Consider the following 14274-nt stretch of genomic DNA (forward strand, 5'->3'; position numbering starts at 1 on the left):
AGAGATGGCGGGGTGGAGAGAAGTAGCGTAAAAAAATGAAACTTTTCTTTCCCTTTGCACTGACAGAACGAATGTAAAGGGTTAACTTTTTTCAACAAGGAAATGCTTCTCATTAGGCTAGAGTTGGCAAATGCTCTTTGTAGTAAAAGAAATCGAATGCTGAATGTAATTTTTGAGGTCTCCCACGCAACGCTGCTTTACAAAAGCGCGAAGGCAAGATGTTTTTGGTCTTCCTCCTACGAAATAGGTCACAGAGTGCGCACAATTCGAAGAAGTTCTGAGTATGTCGTGCTACGATTGTACCCTTTTTGTTGCATCATTAATTCATGTGTGGAGCAGACTGATAAACGGTACATATTCGTTTAAAGCAAATACGACAGTGCTTGCGAAAGTTAGGCGTCGTTCAAGAAAGGACAGTTGCATGTATTTTTTTCTCCTCAATACGTCCAGCTTTGGAGCATTATGCTCAGAGAAATTATAGAGGCAAAGCTGAATGTGCAGCAGAAAATAAGCTGGCAGACCTGCTTTATTTCGAATCAAAACAAGTAGTAAACAAGTGTAAACACGTAGATAAATGAAATCAGGAATACATAAGAAAGGCGTTTCACGCTTTTCAACGTCCATCATTCATTACGATCCGAGGAATACACAGCTGACTTATCAAATGCGCAGAAGTAACAAATCATCTCCGTAGGCGCAAAGGTGCTAACGTGCAGGGTCTTCGAGTTCACCTATCTGTTGCGTTCAGTAAGATATTTGGCATATCTGGCACTGGAATGGAAAGGTACTTTAAGACCATTTGTGGCTATCAAACTCCGCCGGTCATGCGTTGTGCACTATATTATTAGAGGCATATTTCATTAATTTTGACTTCACTTGTAGGGTTTGAAGGAAATGCGCAGTGCAGCCAACTTGGCTAAGTGTCAACGCTTTGGTAAAACAATAAGACCTGAAACGGCGAGCGACTTTTTTCACTGTATGTTAGGCCGGACCTCTAATTTCTATACTGCTTTAAAAACCTCTGTATTTGCGCTTGGACTGATGTCAATTTACAGAGCTCTTTTTTTCTTTACATCATGGGCACCCAGAAGTGTTGCTAACGAAGCCAGTTAACGATAGTAAAGTTCAAAGACGCTCCGTACAAGTAGGAACCAAGAAGACCAACCATAGGTTTTGGCAATGAATTTTGGAGCACCAGTAACACAATGTACCGCAGGATAATGAATTATCTCAATGCTGTTTTCACTGTTTTCTCTAATCTGTGTCGTCTCATCATTCAGGTAATTCGCCTTACGTGACACAGAGTTCATGCTTTGGACATAGCGGGAAGAAACTGATACGCAGTTTCCGCTTAGAGAAAGCATGCATAGATATTGGATCGTAGCATGAATAACGAGGAACGACCTGGTAGAGAGTTTGCTTGCTCTTTACTTGTGTACAGGCCGCCTCTGGCGTATGCTATGCTTGATTTGTTTCCAATATCAGTTATAACACTCAACTCACTCATCCAACGATATCCATCAAGCTAACCTTTACTCAGAAGAGAGCTGGGTCATTTAGAAATCAGATGGCAAGGTTACATGCGCATAATATTAAAAAATAGGGAAAGTGAACTTTGCGGAATATAAGTCACACAGAGCGAGCTGTCCTTTGTATTTGTAAGGCACAGCGAATATGTTTGTGCGTGTAACACAACAATACAATCCATTTGAATTACAAATCTCGGTAGTGATGGCTATCATGCTTCTATTTTTTTGTGAGAAATTCTTTACACACTTAGAGAAGCACTTCAAAATGCTTCGAGCATTTGATCAACGCCCAGCCATTGTGCGTATCACTTCAACATCCACTGATTATTAATTTCTTTCTGAAGCACAGCCTCCGCTTCTAAGCCGCTAGTTTGATTCGCAGGTATTGCGTGTGTAGTTGCTTGCGCATTATCACCACCACGTAACAGCTGGTGGAAGTCCTGAATATGCAAAAAAAAAACTACTCGGGGCAGCCATGCACATAGAGCGGCATTCTAAAGCTCACGTCAAAAAAGACAGCGCAACCAAGATGATGTGATGTCTCTGTCACAAGTGAGGAATTCACGACTACCATAATCATGTTACACTAGGAGCCACATGATGGCGTTGCAGTCCGTGGCGCTGCGCTGCCTTCGTTAGATTCGCCATAAAATAAAGAGTATTATCTACCGCAGCGGTGGCCTAGTCGTTTGAGCATCTGCTTCACATGCGGTAGGTGCGGGGTTCCATCCCCAGTGCCAATGGGTACCCACCGGTTATACAGTGGGTACAAGCTTTCCCCTACCGTGGTGCTCGGCTTTTTTAGGGTGAAATGCTTGAGAAAATGGTCTTTGACCCCACCTTGAAAAGACGATAACACCTTGTGCCATGGCGCTCTTTGTCCCTAAATGCCCTTGCGTCATAAAAATTCATCGTCATCATTATCATCGTTATCGCTTCGGGCGCTTGTAGAGTAGTGACACCAGCAACAAATAAAATGCTCGTGTGCCCGAGAAGGGAATAATAAATTTGCGCAATTGCATGGGACCGTGCCAAGTTTTGGTTTTCTGTGAGCACTCGGTGCCTTGAGGAGATGAAGCTTAACTTCTAAGTCTGACATTTTGCACAGCCTGCAATGTCATGTAAAGTAGCTTCCAACAAGTATCTGCTGATGAGTGAAAATGCTATGCGTGCAGAGAATGATGCGTCACATAAGTCATAGGCCAGACTGATGCTCAGGCATTGAACAAGTTTTTGTCACTTTGATGGCGGTGTAACCGTTTAAATTGCACACATTTCTTATTACGTTTAATGTCACAGCGCAGTCGATAAATAATGGAAGTTGATGTTTGTTCCCTAGTTTCTGTTGCGTGTGCGGGTGCGGGCAGAACGAAAACGTGAGAATGAATAAATGAACAAAAAGAAGAGGAAGACATTCGGGGAGGCCAACATTTAAATCTCTTGCACTGTCAATTCATAAATATCAATTACCTCATGTCCAACGTTCGTGATAAAAATTTTGATTATTGAAAAATTGTAAGGTGGTATTATGAAATGTTGAAGGCAATCGTCTATTCTATGTATATATTAGAGCAAAATATTTCTTTTAAAGTCTGTCCATCGCCCGCATCGACCAGTTAAGACTGCCATAGAAAACCAAAAGGGAACGCTTTTGACGATAGCAAAAACACTAATAGCAAAAAAATGCAATCCTGTCGACGGCAGATAGGCAGATATGTTGGTTGTTACACTTAAATCTTAAAATATATACAAAATTTAGTTGATAAACACTTTCGCGTTTAAAATGCTTTTGTCTAAAATTGTTAGGTGCGAATTAAATAGTTGCATCTTGCCAGCACTCACCTATGCAGAATAAACTTGTTGGCTAAAGAAATGACTTCAAATTAAATTCAGGACAGCATAGCGAGTTATGGGTAAGTAGATGGCGTTAGGCAACATGAAGAAAGCGCAGCAGGTAAAGATACAACCGCTAGTAAATTAATAATGTCTTAGCTGAGAAGAAGAATAAATGGGCATGTGAAGGTCATATAACGCGGAGGACATAATCGATACTTTCTCCCGGTAACAGAATCATTCTGTAGTGAGGACCGGCGTAGGCGGGCGTCGCGGACATGCAAGCTGCGGATGCAGTGTAAGAAGCTCTTGCACACATGAAATGGGCGCAGCTGGCGAAGAAGAAAGTTATTATAATTGGAGATCAATGGGAATTGCCCTTTTCCTGCAGTGGACCCAAATTAGCTATGATAATGATGAGGCCGCCCGCACACACGCTAGTTTACGTGGCTCCTAGTTACATCAGCGATAGGAAATAGACTAGATGCGAAGACCGGAACGGTAGGCACTCTATACAGCTAGCACTCATGACACGAAACGGTAAGAGGTCATTTCGAATTGATGTTGGTTTAACAGGGGTCCAGAACGCAACCTTAATGGAACTTGTCGGGACAGTTGGGTCATTAGAGAACACAAGAAAGAACTTCCCGAACCGAACGAGACACGGACGGTGAAGAGGTAAAGACGCACACAAATAATTAATAATAATAATAATAATAATAATAATAATAATAATAATAATAATAATAATAATAATAATAATTGGTTTTGGGGGGAAAGGAAATGGCGCAGTATCTGTCTCATATAGCGTTGGACACCTGAACCGCGCCGTAAGGGAAAGAATAAAGGAGGGAGTGAAAGAAGAAAGGAAGAATGAGGTCCCGTAGTGGAGGACTCCGGAATAATTTCGACCACCTGGGGATATTTAACGTGCACTGACATCGCACAGCACACGGGCGCCTTAGCGTTTTTCCTCCATAAAAACGCAACCGTCGAGGTCGGGTTCGAACCCGGGAACTCCGGATCAGTAGTCGAGCACCCTAACCACTAAGCCACCGCGGCGGGTCGCACACAAACGCAGACTAACAATTTTACTACGGGAAGGAATACAATGCGTATGTATGAGCGAACTCAGCATCTCATTTGAAATCTAATCGAAAAAACGCCATCCCGTGAACAAGTGTTCAGGCAAGAATTCAAACTATTTGGACAACAATCGCTACAAATTAATTGTAGTGAACCGGGCCGGCCCATTCAAAGAAAACAGAAAATCATACAAAATGTCTCTACGAAACTACGTACTCAAGTGTCTCACGATCTGGACAGTGGAAAATACTGCCAACTGATAACAACTGATAGCTATAATACGCCGAAGAAACGGCTCTAAAAACGGAATAGGAAGAAAAGAAGCGACAGCCACATATGGTTGTCGTTTCCGTTGTTCAGATCGTGACACGCTGGAGTGTGTGCTTTTGCTGAGGGATTTTTTATGGTTTTCTGTTTTCATAGAGTGGGCCGGCCCACTTCACCGTTATCATTTTGTAGAATATACTTGTCCAGATAGTCTGAATTCTTGCCTAAGAGCTTGTTCACGTGCCGGCGTTTTCTCGATTACATTGTGAGTGAGTTGTTGAGTTCGCTTATACATACGCCTTGTGTTCCTTCACGTAGTAAAGCGGTTAGTCAGCGCTTGTGTGCGCCTTGGCCTCTTCGCCGTACATGTATCGTTCGCGCAGTTCTCTGCTCGCGAACTTCATTCGTTCTGAAGGAGGAAATATTTCCGCTCCGGTAGTCGTTAATCTCAGTGGAACATTGTTTCAAAATTCCTGTGCAGTTCACCTCAAAGAAAACGTCACTAGTAACACCGAAATCAAAGGTATTCAATGAAGAAAGTACTGTTCTAATTTAATCAACTAGAAAAGGCGGCGCTAGTGTCTAACATCTCAGCCATCCGGGCCATAGACGAAACGATCGGCGCGATGGCTTGTAATTTGGAGAGTCAACGAAAAAGCTTTCTTCCGATTCTGTATTCAGCGTGGATGATGCCCTGCGCCGGTCAACGAAGCCATCTGCCCTGCCCCGTCTGCCGGCCCGAGGCAGGTCACGCCAGCTTGGGTCGTAGATAGGCGTATGAATAATAGGGACACTAATAGTCAACGAGGCAGCTGGAGACGAAATGTTCTGGAATAGCAAATAGGTCGGGGCAATCGGGCACGCAGGAAGACTTGGAGCAGGTAAGAATAGGTGGTGGTGAGGAGTTTATTCAGCTGGGCGCGTCGAAGAATACGTAGAGTAATGTGGTTATAACCGGTGCTCCCATCGAAGAGCAATGCCCCTTTTATTATATGTAGAATAAGTATGAAGTACCCAGGTAGCTCCTGCATGAAACTCCGTTTGTCTCGCCTTCCGTACTGCCACAAAACGAAAGGTAATTGGGTGTCAATAATGCGAAAAAACAGGATTATTTCAAACCAGTTATTCAGGGCTTTTGTACTGCCGGGGACTTAACTCGGCTGATAATAACAGCTATCCCAGAGGAAACTCCAAGGGAAAGGATGGAGTTGTTCTTGTCCGACTGTCTCTCCGACCAGCTCCACTATTCAAGACAAAGAGCGTAACGTACGTTACTCTGCCAAAATGCTCCCCATCTATTCTCCCTCTCTTGTTGACACGAGGGCGGGAACTCTTCATCACTGAGGTCTAATAATCATACACAACGACATTATCATGCCGTATAAGACTCCTTAGGAATGTAAATTTCATGTTTTGTCTCGAAACTATTCATTGTGTCCTACAGTTCTGAAGCGATTGCTGTCGGCTCAATCACTTCGCGCACGAAATTATTTCCACTAAAATTCACGCACCCTCTATGGATCGGACCATTCCGAGTGGTTTCCGTGAATGAGCATCCAAAGGCAAGTGCTGAAACGCTGCAGTACTTGGGAGATGTCTGGCTATAACTACTTTAGCGGAGCTCACCGTTAGGTTGTTAAATTTTCTCGCCATGTTATATAGCATTTATAACATCACAAGTGATTTGCACGCGAGATTTGGAAAAGCCATTGGTTGGCTTGCGTGACTCCTTCCTCGATGACCATTTTGCAATTGACGGAAACCTATCTGTGACTGTAATCGTGGCAGGGAGTCTTCAACAATCTGCCAGAAGGATGACGTGTACTGATATCGCACGTTTTAGCGTCTACTCACGCTGGTGCCTTATTATTAAACGGTCATAATCGCAGGCATTGTTTCGTCCACCGATAGCCTACCTTCTCCAGCTGCACCCATAGCAAGGACCGAGTACGCCCGGCTGCAGAGAGAAGTTACTGTTGTGTATTTTCGGCAGGTCGCCAAGAAGAAAGTTTTTAGTCAATGTTTCATTTGCCTTCAATATAGACGATTTATCAAGAAATTCTCGCCACTTGCCGAGTTCGGTATGCAATATAACTTGGTAGACGCGACATTCAATAGAGATCGCCCCAGATGGAATCTTTAAAGGTACCAAAACAGCCTGTTTTATTACCCCAACGCATCAGATACATATATTAAATTTGCTTAAGAAATAACTTTACACTCTAAGGAACCACATACAACGTACTTCTCTCCTACGTTCTCCACTCAAGAAACTCTACAAAGCGGAGGTCGCTTACATGACAACACGGGAAACAACATCCGTTCATCGGAGGGCAATAAAATTTAGGTCTTACATCTGCGACAGAACAGTAACGTGACACCGGGCAGGAATGACATGCTATTGTGACCATACATGGCAACCAACATGCGCTTTCGCACTAACCCACACACAATTTTAATTTTTCCTCGCTCTTTAGGCAGCGTTTTGAAACGCTGGTGAGAATAAATAATTTTGATTTGAACATCGGAGACGCATCCTCACCATCATAATAGAACAGAGTGGGAAAATTTTTTGCACACGATGAGGTACTGTATTTAACACTAATATATTTCCTTATTGATATACACACTGACTTACTCATGCGCCCTTCTCAGTAACAATATCTTTACCAATTTTTTGTATAGACGCAGCGTGCAACAGATTTTACCGCTCACTGGTGACATCTGCTGCTAGGCGTTGATTATGTAAAAGAATAACACTCACAAAGTGAAAAAAGTCTCCTGTATTCCTTCCAAAACCTACGCTCTCTATTTCAGTAGAAGTAAAACGCGGCGCCACGTGTGATGCGCTTAGGAAGACCTAAATCTTTTCACGAAGACCTGTCCAGACTAAGGTTCTTAGAGCCGTTTCCTTAATACCCCTGACACGTTGCCTAGCGCGGATTAAGGCGGATTGTGCGATATATAGTGAATACCATGCCGAAACTCTAACAGTAAGTGGGGAACAAGAGCGGGTCGCCTTTTCCCGCCCCCATTTAAAAGCTCCCCGTGTAAGCCTCTGAAGAATTGCAACAAAAGATGCGTAGTCGTCTTCTGGCTTTAGAAGCTTTCTTGCGGAGGCCGTGTCCTTTCTTCGTGAATTTGACGACAGCCAATTGTCCGTTCCGAAGGATTCCTTTATACGGTGCCCCAACGTCACGTTCTCTTTTCTCGTCTCTCTGTCCAAACAATCATAGTACATAAAGAACGTCGTGCCTCAAAGTAAGTTTATTCGCACTTTAGCCGTAATTTCGTGATTTCCTTGCGCACTTCGGTCTTTTATCGCTTTATTGAAAGAGTCTTTCTGATGGGAGAAAAAGTGCTTGCTTTTCTGCGCCTGCGAGCGAAAAGGAACGCATTTTTCAAAAATAGAAACTATTGAAGAAGCCATGCGTTGACCTTGTACATAGGAAGGAATACTTCATGAACTGCTTTGTTACGTCTTGAAACCTTCTGCCTCCCTTCTGCCCTGACTTACACTTTACGTACCTTTCACAGTGTAATTCACGCCGCTCGTCCACTATTCTATCTTCTACAATGGCCCTTATATTCATACACCACACTGCACAACTTCAGCAACACACGCATTTACGGCAGTACTGATGGCAGTACGCATGTATTTATGACAGTACTTTTAGCCGCTCCCACATGGTATAGCCTGTGGAATTATCTTCCGAGCAGCATTGCCTTGCAGCAAAACCACGATACATTTCATGGTAATCTAGTTTATCTATAACACCCAGAACGTTTACTTCTGCGCCTATGAGTTCACTTTTTTTCTGGACTATCTGGTGTGATTATTAATCCCTTTGCTTTTCCGTGAATTTGCGCGTGGTTTTGTGCCTGGTTACTTTTATGTATACGTAATTTTTGCTTAGTTTCTCTCTTGGTCCATTGTATATCTATGCATGCCTTTTGCGTCAGTCGTGTTTGTACTCACGTGTTGGTATTGTTTTTCTAGGGATATATATATATATATATATATATATATATATATATATATATATATATATATATATATATATATATATATATATATATATATATATATATATATCCCTACGGGAGAAGCGCGAAAACCGTCCGAGGGCAGCCAGGTTGGGCACAGACATTCAGCCATCTTCTTCTTTGTCATGAGTCATCTCCTCCTTTACGATATATATATATATATATATATATATATATATATATATATATATATATATATATATATATAGAGAGAGAGAGAGAGAGAGAGAGAGAGAGAACACTGGTCTACAGCCGAAATGTCAGTAAAACCTTATCTTTTTAAGCATGTGTCAGTCAACTTCATAAGTTCATAAGTTTGTCTATATATATATATATATATATATCGCCATCAGTCATGTAGCCCTGTCTTCACCGGTTTGCTGCCACGTAACATTTGGTGGAGGTGCGGGATATTGATCTCCATCCTGGTCCTATTGCTTTGGCGTCCTTCATGGGGTGTGGTCGCCGGCCGTGAGTTCCTGCCCGTACCGCCCGGCTGTGCGCCAGCCCGCCAGACCAGAACCGACCACGCGGTTCACCACAGCCCCGTCCCTCGCCCCGACCAGAAGGCACAACTTGGTGACGACGCCGCAACTCGAACGAATGACCGACCCTAGAAGCCGCCGACATGTTCGAACACATGTTGCAGCCCCTGTCTATGCCGTTCGGTGCGTTCAGGGGCCTCGGCCCTCGGCTCAAGGTGACCTAGCTACGGCCCGGAAGCTTCCTGAACCAGCGCTCATCTCATCATCCTATGCTCATCTATTTCATCCATCGTGACGGCAAGCCCTGCATTTTCTTCTCTTCTGTGTTCATCCCTCCTGTCACGCCCATCGTCACGTACTGCGTTTCATCTTCACTGCCGTTCTTCTAGTTCGCGCGATCGGGACGATCGCTCGGCGGCCCCGGGTTGTGTCACGGGCTAGAAGACGACAAAGTGGGCAGTGGCGCGGCACGGAGCACTGGCGCTAGACCCACCGCCATTAAATCTTTCCATCGCCATCAGTCATGTAGCCCCATCTTCACCGGCTGGAGGCACCAAGGACGATGAATTACGTCGTAGTGGGTAAATATACATGGCTCGTGACATTTTGCTGGTTCCACATACAGAGCTCATGCTACGGGTTATATGACCTCTCCGAAGCATCGTGGCCGGCGGATGCCAGTTATCTTAACTTGTGAGGTGTCGTCAGATCAAACACGGCAGCGACATCTGTATAGCTCTGCCGCCAACTCTGGCACGTGGCCAGGACTTCCTCGATGCTTGAAAGGCAGAAAGCAATTGCTAACGAATCACGCGTTTTCAAATGCATGCGCCTACAGAAATCCCTTTGAGGAATGGAGGATCAATGCCCGGCATTCGTGGTCTATCCTATATGCATTCTCTGATATTGGTCTATGTCTTATAGGTCGCTACCAAGTTCAGGAGCGGGATAAAAGAATGCAGTTTGCATGTCGTATCAACCGGAAAACGGAAGCTCCCAGCCCCATACACGAAATTAAGGTGTTCAGAGTAGGGCCCACAGACAGATGCTGTGGTGGCGCCCTGCAAGCTTCTTCACGTGACAATGTCCCGTTCGCATCGAACGTGAATTCGATATTTCTTCTGTACAAACGCACTGCTGGACATAGGACACGTGGAGTTCTCCGTGGCATTCTGTTGCAAGTTCTGCAGACAGCCTCAACGTCGGCAGCGCCGCCGGTGTGATACGTTAGGGTCAGTAATCCTCTGTGGGTGCAAAGAAAGATCGACGCTGTTATTGCACGCGAAAGGGCGCTCTCGCTGTTTTCCAGATTACGTGGTGGACTTTTCGAGGAAATCGAACTCGGCTCGCTTCTGCGCAATTTTACAGCGCCTTAATGGGCTGTAAAATCCGCAAAGAGCACGAAATCCGCCTCGTCCTATTAGGACTGAGGATTTTAATCCAACTTCCGCACTGAGGCACGCGTTTCGGCTAGCGGAGCAATAAAACGTGCACCGGACATCCGAATCGAATTCGCCATAAGACAACGGCTCGCTTGATAGGTCGTTGACACGGTCGTTGACATTCGAGAGACATGACTCGCTACGCAGCTGTGCAAAAGGAAGGGTATCCATTTTTGCGAGGAGACCAGATTGGCGAAGAGATGGCGAGGCGAGGCTTTGCACTTATGTGGAGATCGGTGCCGCTCTCTTCTGGCATTCCGCCGAAGTGTTGGTGTCGCTATCTGTCTTTATTTTGACTGTTTCGAGGCTGTGCGCCAACCGGACAGCGATTCGCAGGTGGGTCGATCCACTGAGTTAAAGAACGTAATTTAGAAAAAAGCTTGTCAAACTACAGGGGAGTAAAGACAGTATTTCCTGGACTCATTTGCAGGCGAACTTTACATTTCTGAAGTAACATCGCATGATTATAAAAATGACATGGTTGTGCGCAGCGCACCCAACCTATGACTCACTTGAGCCTATTCAACCTTAGTCACAAAATACCAGAAAGCCCATTAACTAGAACGCCAGCTACTGGTTAACATGGAGAGCATTTCTAAGTGGGCAGTATGTCACATATAATAGGGAGTCTAAAATAAAATTACGAACGAAAGAGGCTTGAAGAAGACGACGAGGTTGGCGATAAGGATGACGCGGATTAACTGAAGACTAAAGAAGATGAGAAGCATTCGGCGAAGTGGAAAGAGATGAATGATTGGTGGGAAGGAGAGGAGGACGACGACAAGCCTTACGTGGACTAAAGCCAAGGCTATAAAAGGGCGAGAGAGTGCGAGGCACGGGCGGAAGAGAACAGAGAAGCGGAGGCTCCGGCTGGTCAGGGACGTTTCGGCTGGAAGATAGCGACGCCGGCTACTGCTCCAGTGAGCTCGCGTTCTACGGCTTCGCATCGTGGAGTTTCTGCCGTTCCTGAGCCCGTTCCGGGCAGTCAACGGAGGACGCTACCACCTGCTACGGCCAGGGGTGTCTCCAGCGCTGTTGCCACCCATCCGGGTGGTGCCCCCAACGCCAACAACACTGGCATCACCTCCACGGGCGCGTGGACCGGGATGTTGTGCGACGCAGCCAGCGATGGCGCCAGCGACGCCGGCCGCAGCACGTCGAACGCCATATCGACGCCAGATACTGGACCCATACAACGCCGCAGCCGCACCGAACCAACCGTGAGCACGAACGCGGACCGCTAACAGTAGAACGCTAGTACTATACGCTGGTATGCAGTGTTCCCGGGTCGTGTGTATTTATAGTCTTTGTGTTTTGTGTTAGTTTGTTAGTTTTGTGTGTTAGTGTGTGTGTCACGTAGGGTGTATTAAATGTTCGTCTGTGTGCGTACACCTGTCGCCTAGTCCATTCTTTCGGTCCGAGTGTTCTCCGAGGAGATCTGTGACACAGTAACAATGAGGACTCGGTTTTATTTCTAGGCAAGGTACTACTTATACAGTAACTATACTCAATACAAATGTGGCCTGGGCCCTGACGGACGTCGAAAGTTGCATTTACACTTGCTTCAGACTTAGATATCACGTGTGTAAGGACGCCGGTCTTGAACTTTTCACTGACAATGCACTCCTTTTTTCTTCATACGTTGACCACCGTGCCGCTTGATGCGAACATGTTGCATACCCGTGTAAACGAAGTGAGGACAGGAATGAAGAGGTCCGGGCGCTGTGAACCGTTAAGCTTCACAGCTAAACGAGCCTTTGCTACGCAAATAGCTAAGCTAACATGCTGTCGGTGGTTTCACAAGCCGATAACCTTGCCTCGACCGGCGATGCCATTTACAAGTGCTCCTTCAGCGGCCGCACAGAGTACTCCAACTTCTGCTATGCGCGCTTATCAGATAAGTCTACAACTGCTCCGAATAAATTTGTATGAATAATTCTAACACAGAGGCCATTTGGTTGATCATATTTGGAAACGTATGCACTGCTCGAAAACACAGGCCTTCATGTGTTTTGTTTCTAAGTCAGCGCATTCTTTTCCAAATTAGCACGATTCTCAGCGTTCCCCCAAAGACACAGTACATTAAGGTCATTATTAAGCTTCGCACTAGGCTGGCGTGGGCTGCAGCCATCGAGACCGAAAGTTGCAGCAGAAGGAGAAAAAGAGAGGGGAGAGGAACACACGGTGATATCACAGGAGATGACGGCGTGCTTCGTCAACGGTGAAGTCAGAGACATTGACTTCAGTGTCAAAATTTTGAAGTCCAGTTTTTGTGTGAGGGAGGGTGCAGAAATTAAATAATTTCGTCTATGGAAATGGCAGCGGTTTCTTTCCTAACTGGGAAGTTAAAAACTTGCTGGGAAGCCTTTTCTTACACAAGTAAATTCATTTTCTGTGTAGTTCACACGCTTGAGCAATAGTAACCCTTGTTTAAAGTTTCATTTTCGTTGCAATATGTATCAAAGTTGTTACTGTATGTACTTTTCGTTCCGTTTTTCACACATAATATTGTTTGCGTCGCTTTTTTTGTAGGTTGTATATTTATGGTAACTACATCATACACTGCCTTCCATTGTTTGCGATTTTACCCCACTTGCTTTGCTCTAGGAGTTCCCCCCGACAGTCGTGTACTATGGGACCTCCTTCTGTACTGATTGTATTGTATTAACTATTAGTGTATGCGTTACTTGAAACCTGAAACTTGAAACTTGGTCCAGGTAAAAGAAAGCACAATGTGAATTTAGCTACGGTGTGAATACCGGCTGCTTGGCTACTAGACACGGCAACAAAACCGCGCTGAAGCCACACGGCTTACAAGAGAACTCGAAGTAGAAAACCACATGCGTAACTAGGAAGGTTAGCGCCCATTTAAATAAAAGACCATCCGGAACTAGACATGGTGGACAAGGAAACTCAGGCTCTGCATGCCCTCTTACCCACGGTCCGACTAAGGCCAGGCAACAGCCCGCATAGCAATATTAGTTCAGCATATTTCTTCCATATTTTGCTCCTGTTTTCATTCTCTATACACGGTTTTTGCTGTTTACAAACAAAGATCTCTGACGATGGGGACAATAGCTCCAAAGTGTTTCCGGTATCAATGGGACGGTGTTTGATAAGGTTTGCGCCGGTGCAGACGACGTGTGTCGCGCTGGTTTTGATCAAGGAGCGCGGCTTACAGAGCATTCTGCGCAGTATTTGTTAAGGCGTTGGCGCAGGTGACGCGCAAGCATTTCATGCTTCTCTTTCTCACTGGGGTGAAAAACACAAACTGCTCTGGGGTCAAATTGCAGTATTGCCAGCGTAGAAAAGAACGTTCGCAAAAATCATGTATGGGGACGGTGCCGCCCTTTTCAATTTGTCCAGTATCAGCGTTCGTTTGCTAGTCTCGCGCAGCCAGAACTGTCCCGCTTGCCTAATGTATTTCGGTATTTGTCTTCAAGTTTCCTGTTTTTTTCGTACTTACGGTAACATTACCAAGGTTCCCTTTTTGAGAAATGGCCTTAGACACTGGTGGTACGAGCGTGTCCTTATAGAGCACGTGAAGCAAGAAAGAAGAAATAAACGCTGAAATTGAACCAGACG

General features: G+C 45.1%; 1 protein-coding gene across 1 annotated transcript in view; it reads left to right on the forward strand.

The window, feature by feature from the left end:
- Window positions 1–14274, forward strand: part of LOC144094752 (cell adhesion molecule 4-like) — a 75977-nt gene that overhangs the window by 26517 nt on the left and 35186 nt on the right. The gene's annotated exons all lie outside the window — the stretch shown is intronic.

This window comes from Amblyomma americanum, chromosome 6 (assembly GCF_052857255.1).
Source record: "Amblyomma americanum isolate KBUSLIRL-KWMA chromosome 6, ASM5285725v1, whole genome shotgun sequence".
Classification (NCBI taxonomy): Eukaryota; Metazoa; Arthropoda; class Arachnida; order Ixodida; family Ixodidae; genus Amblyomma; species Amblyomma americanum.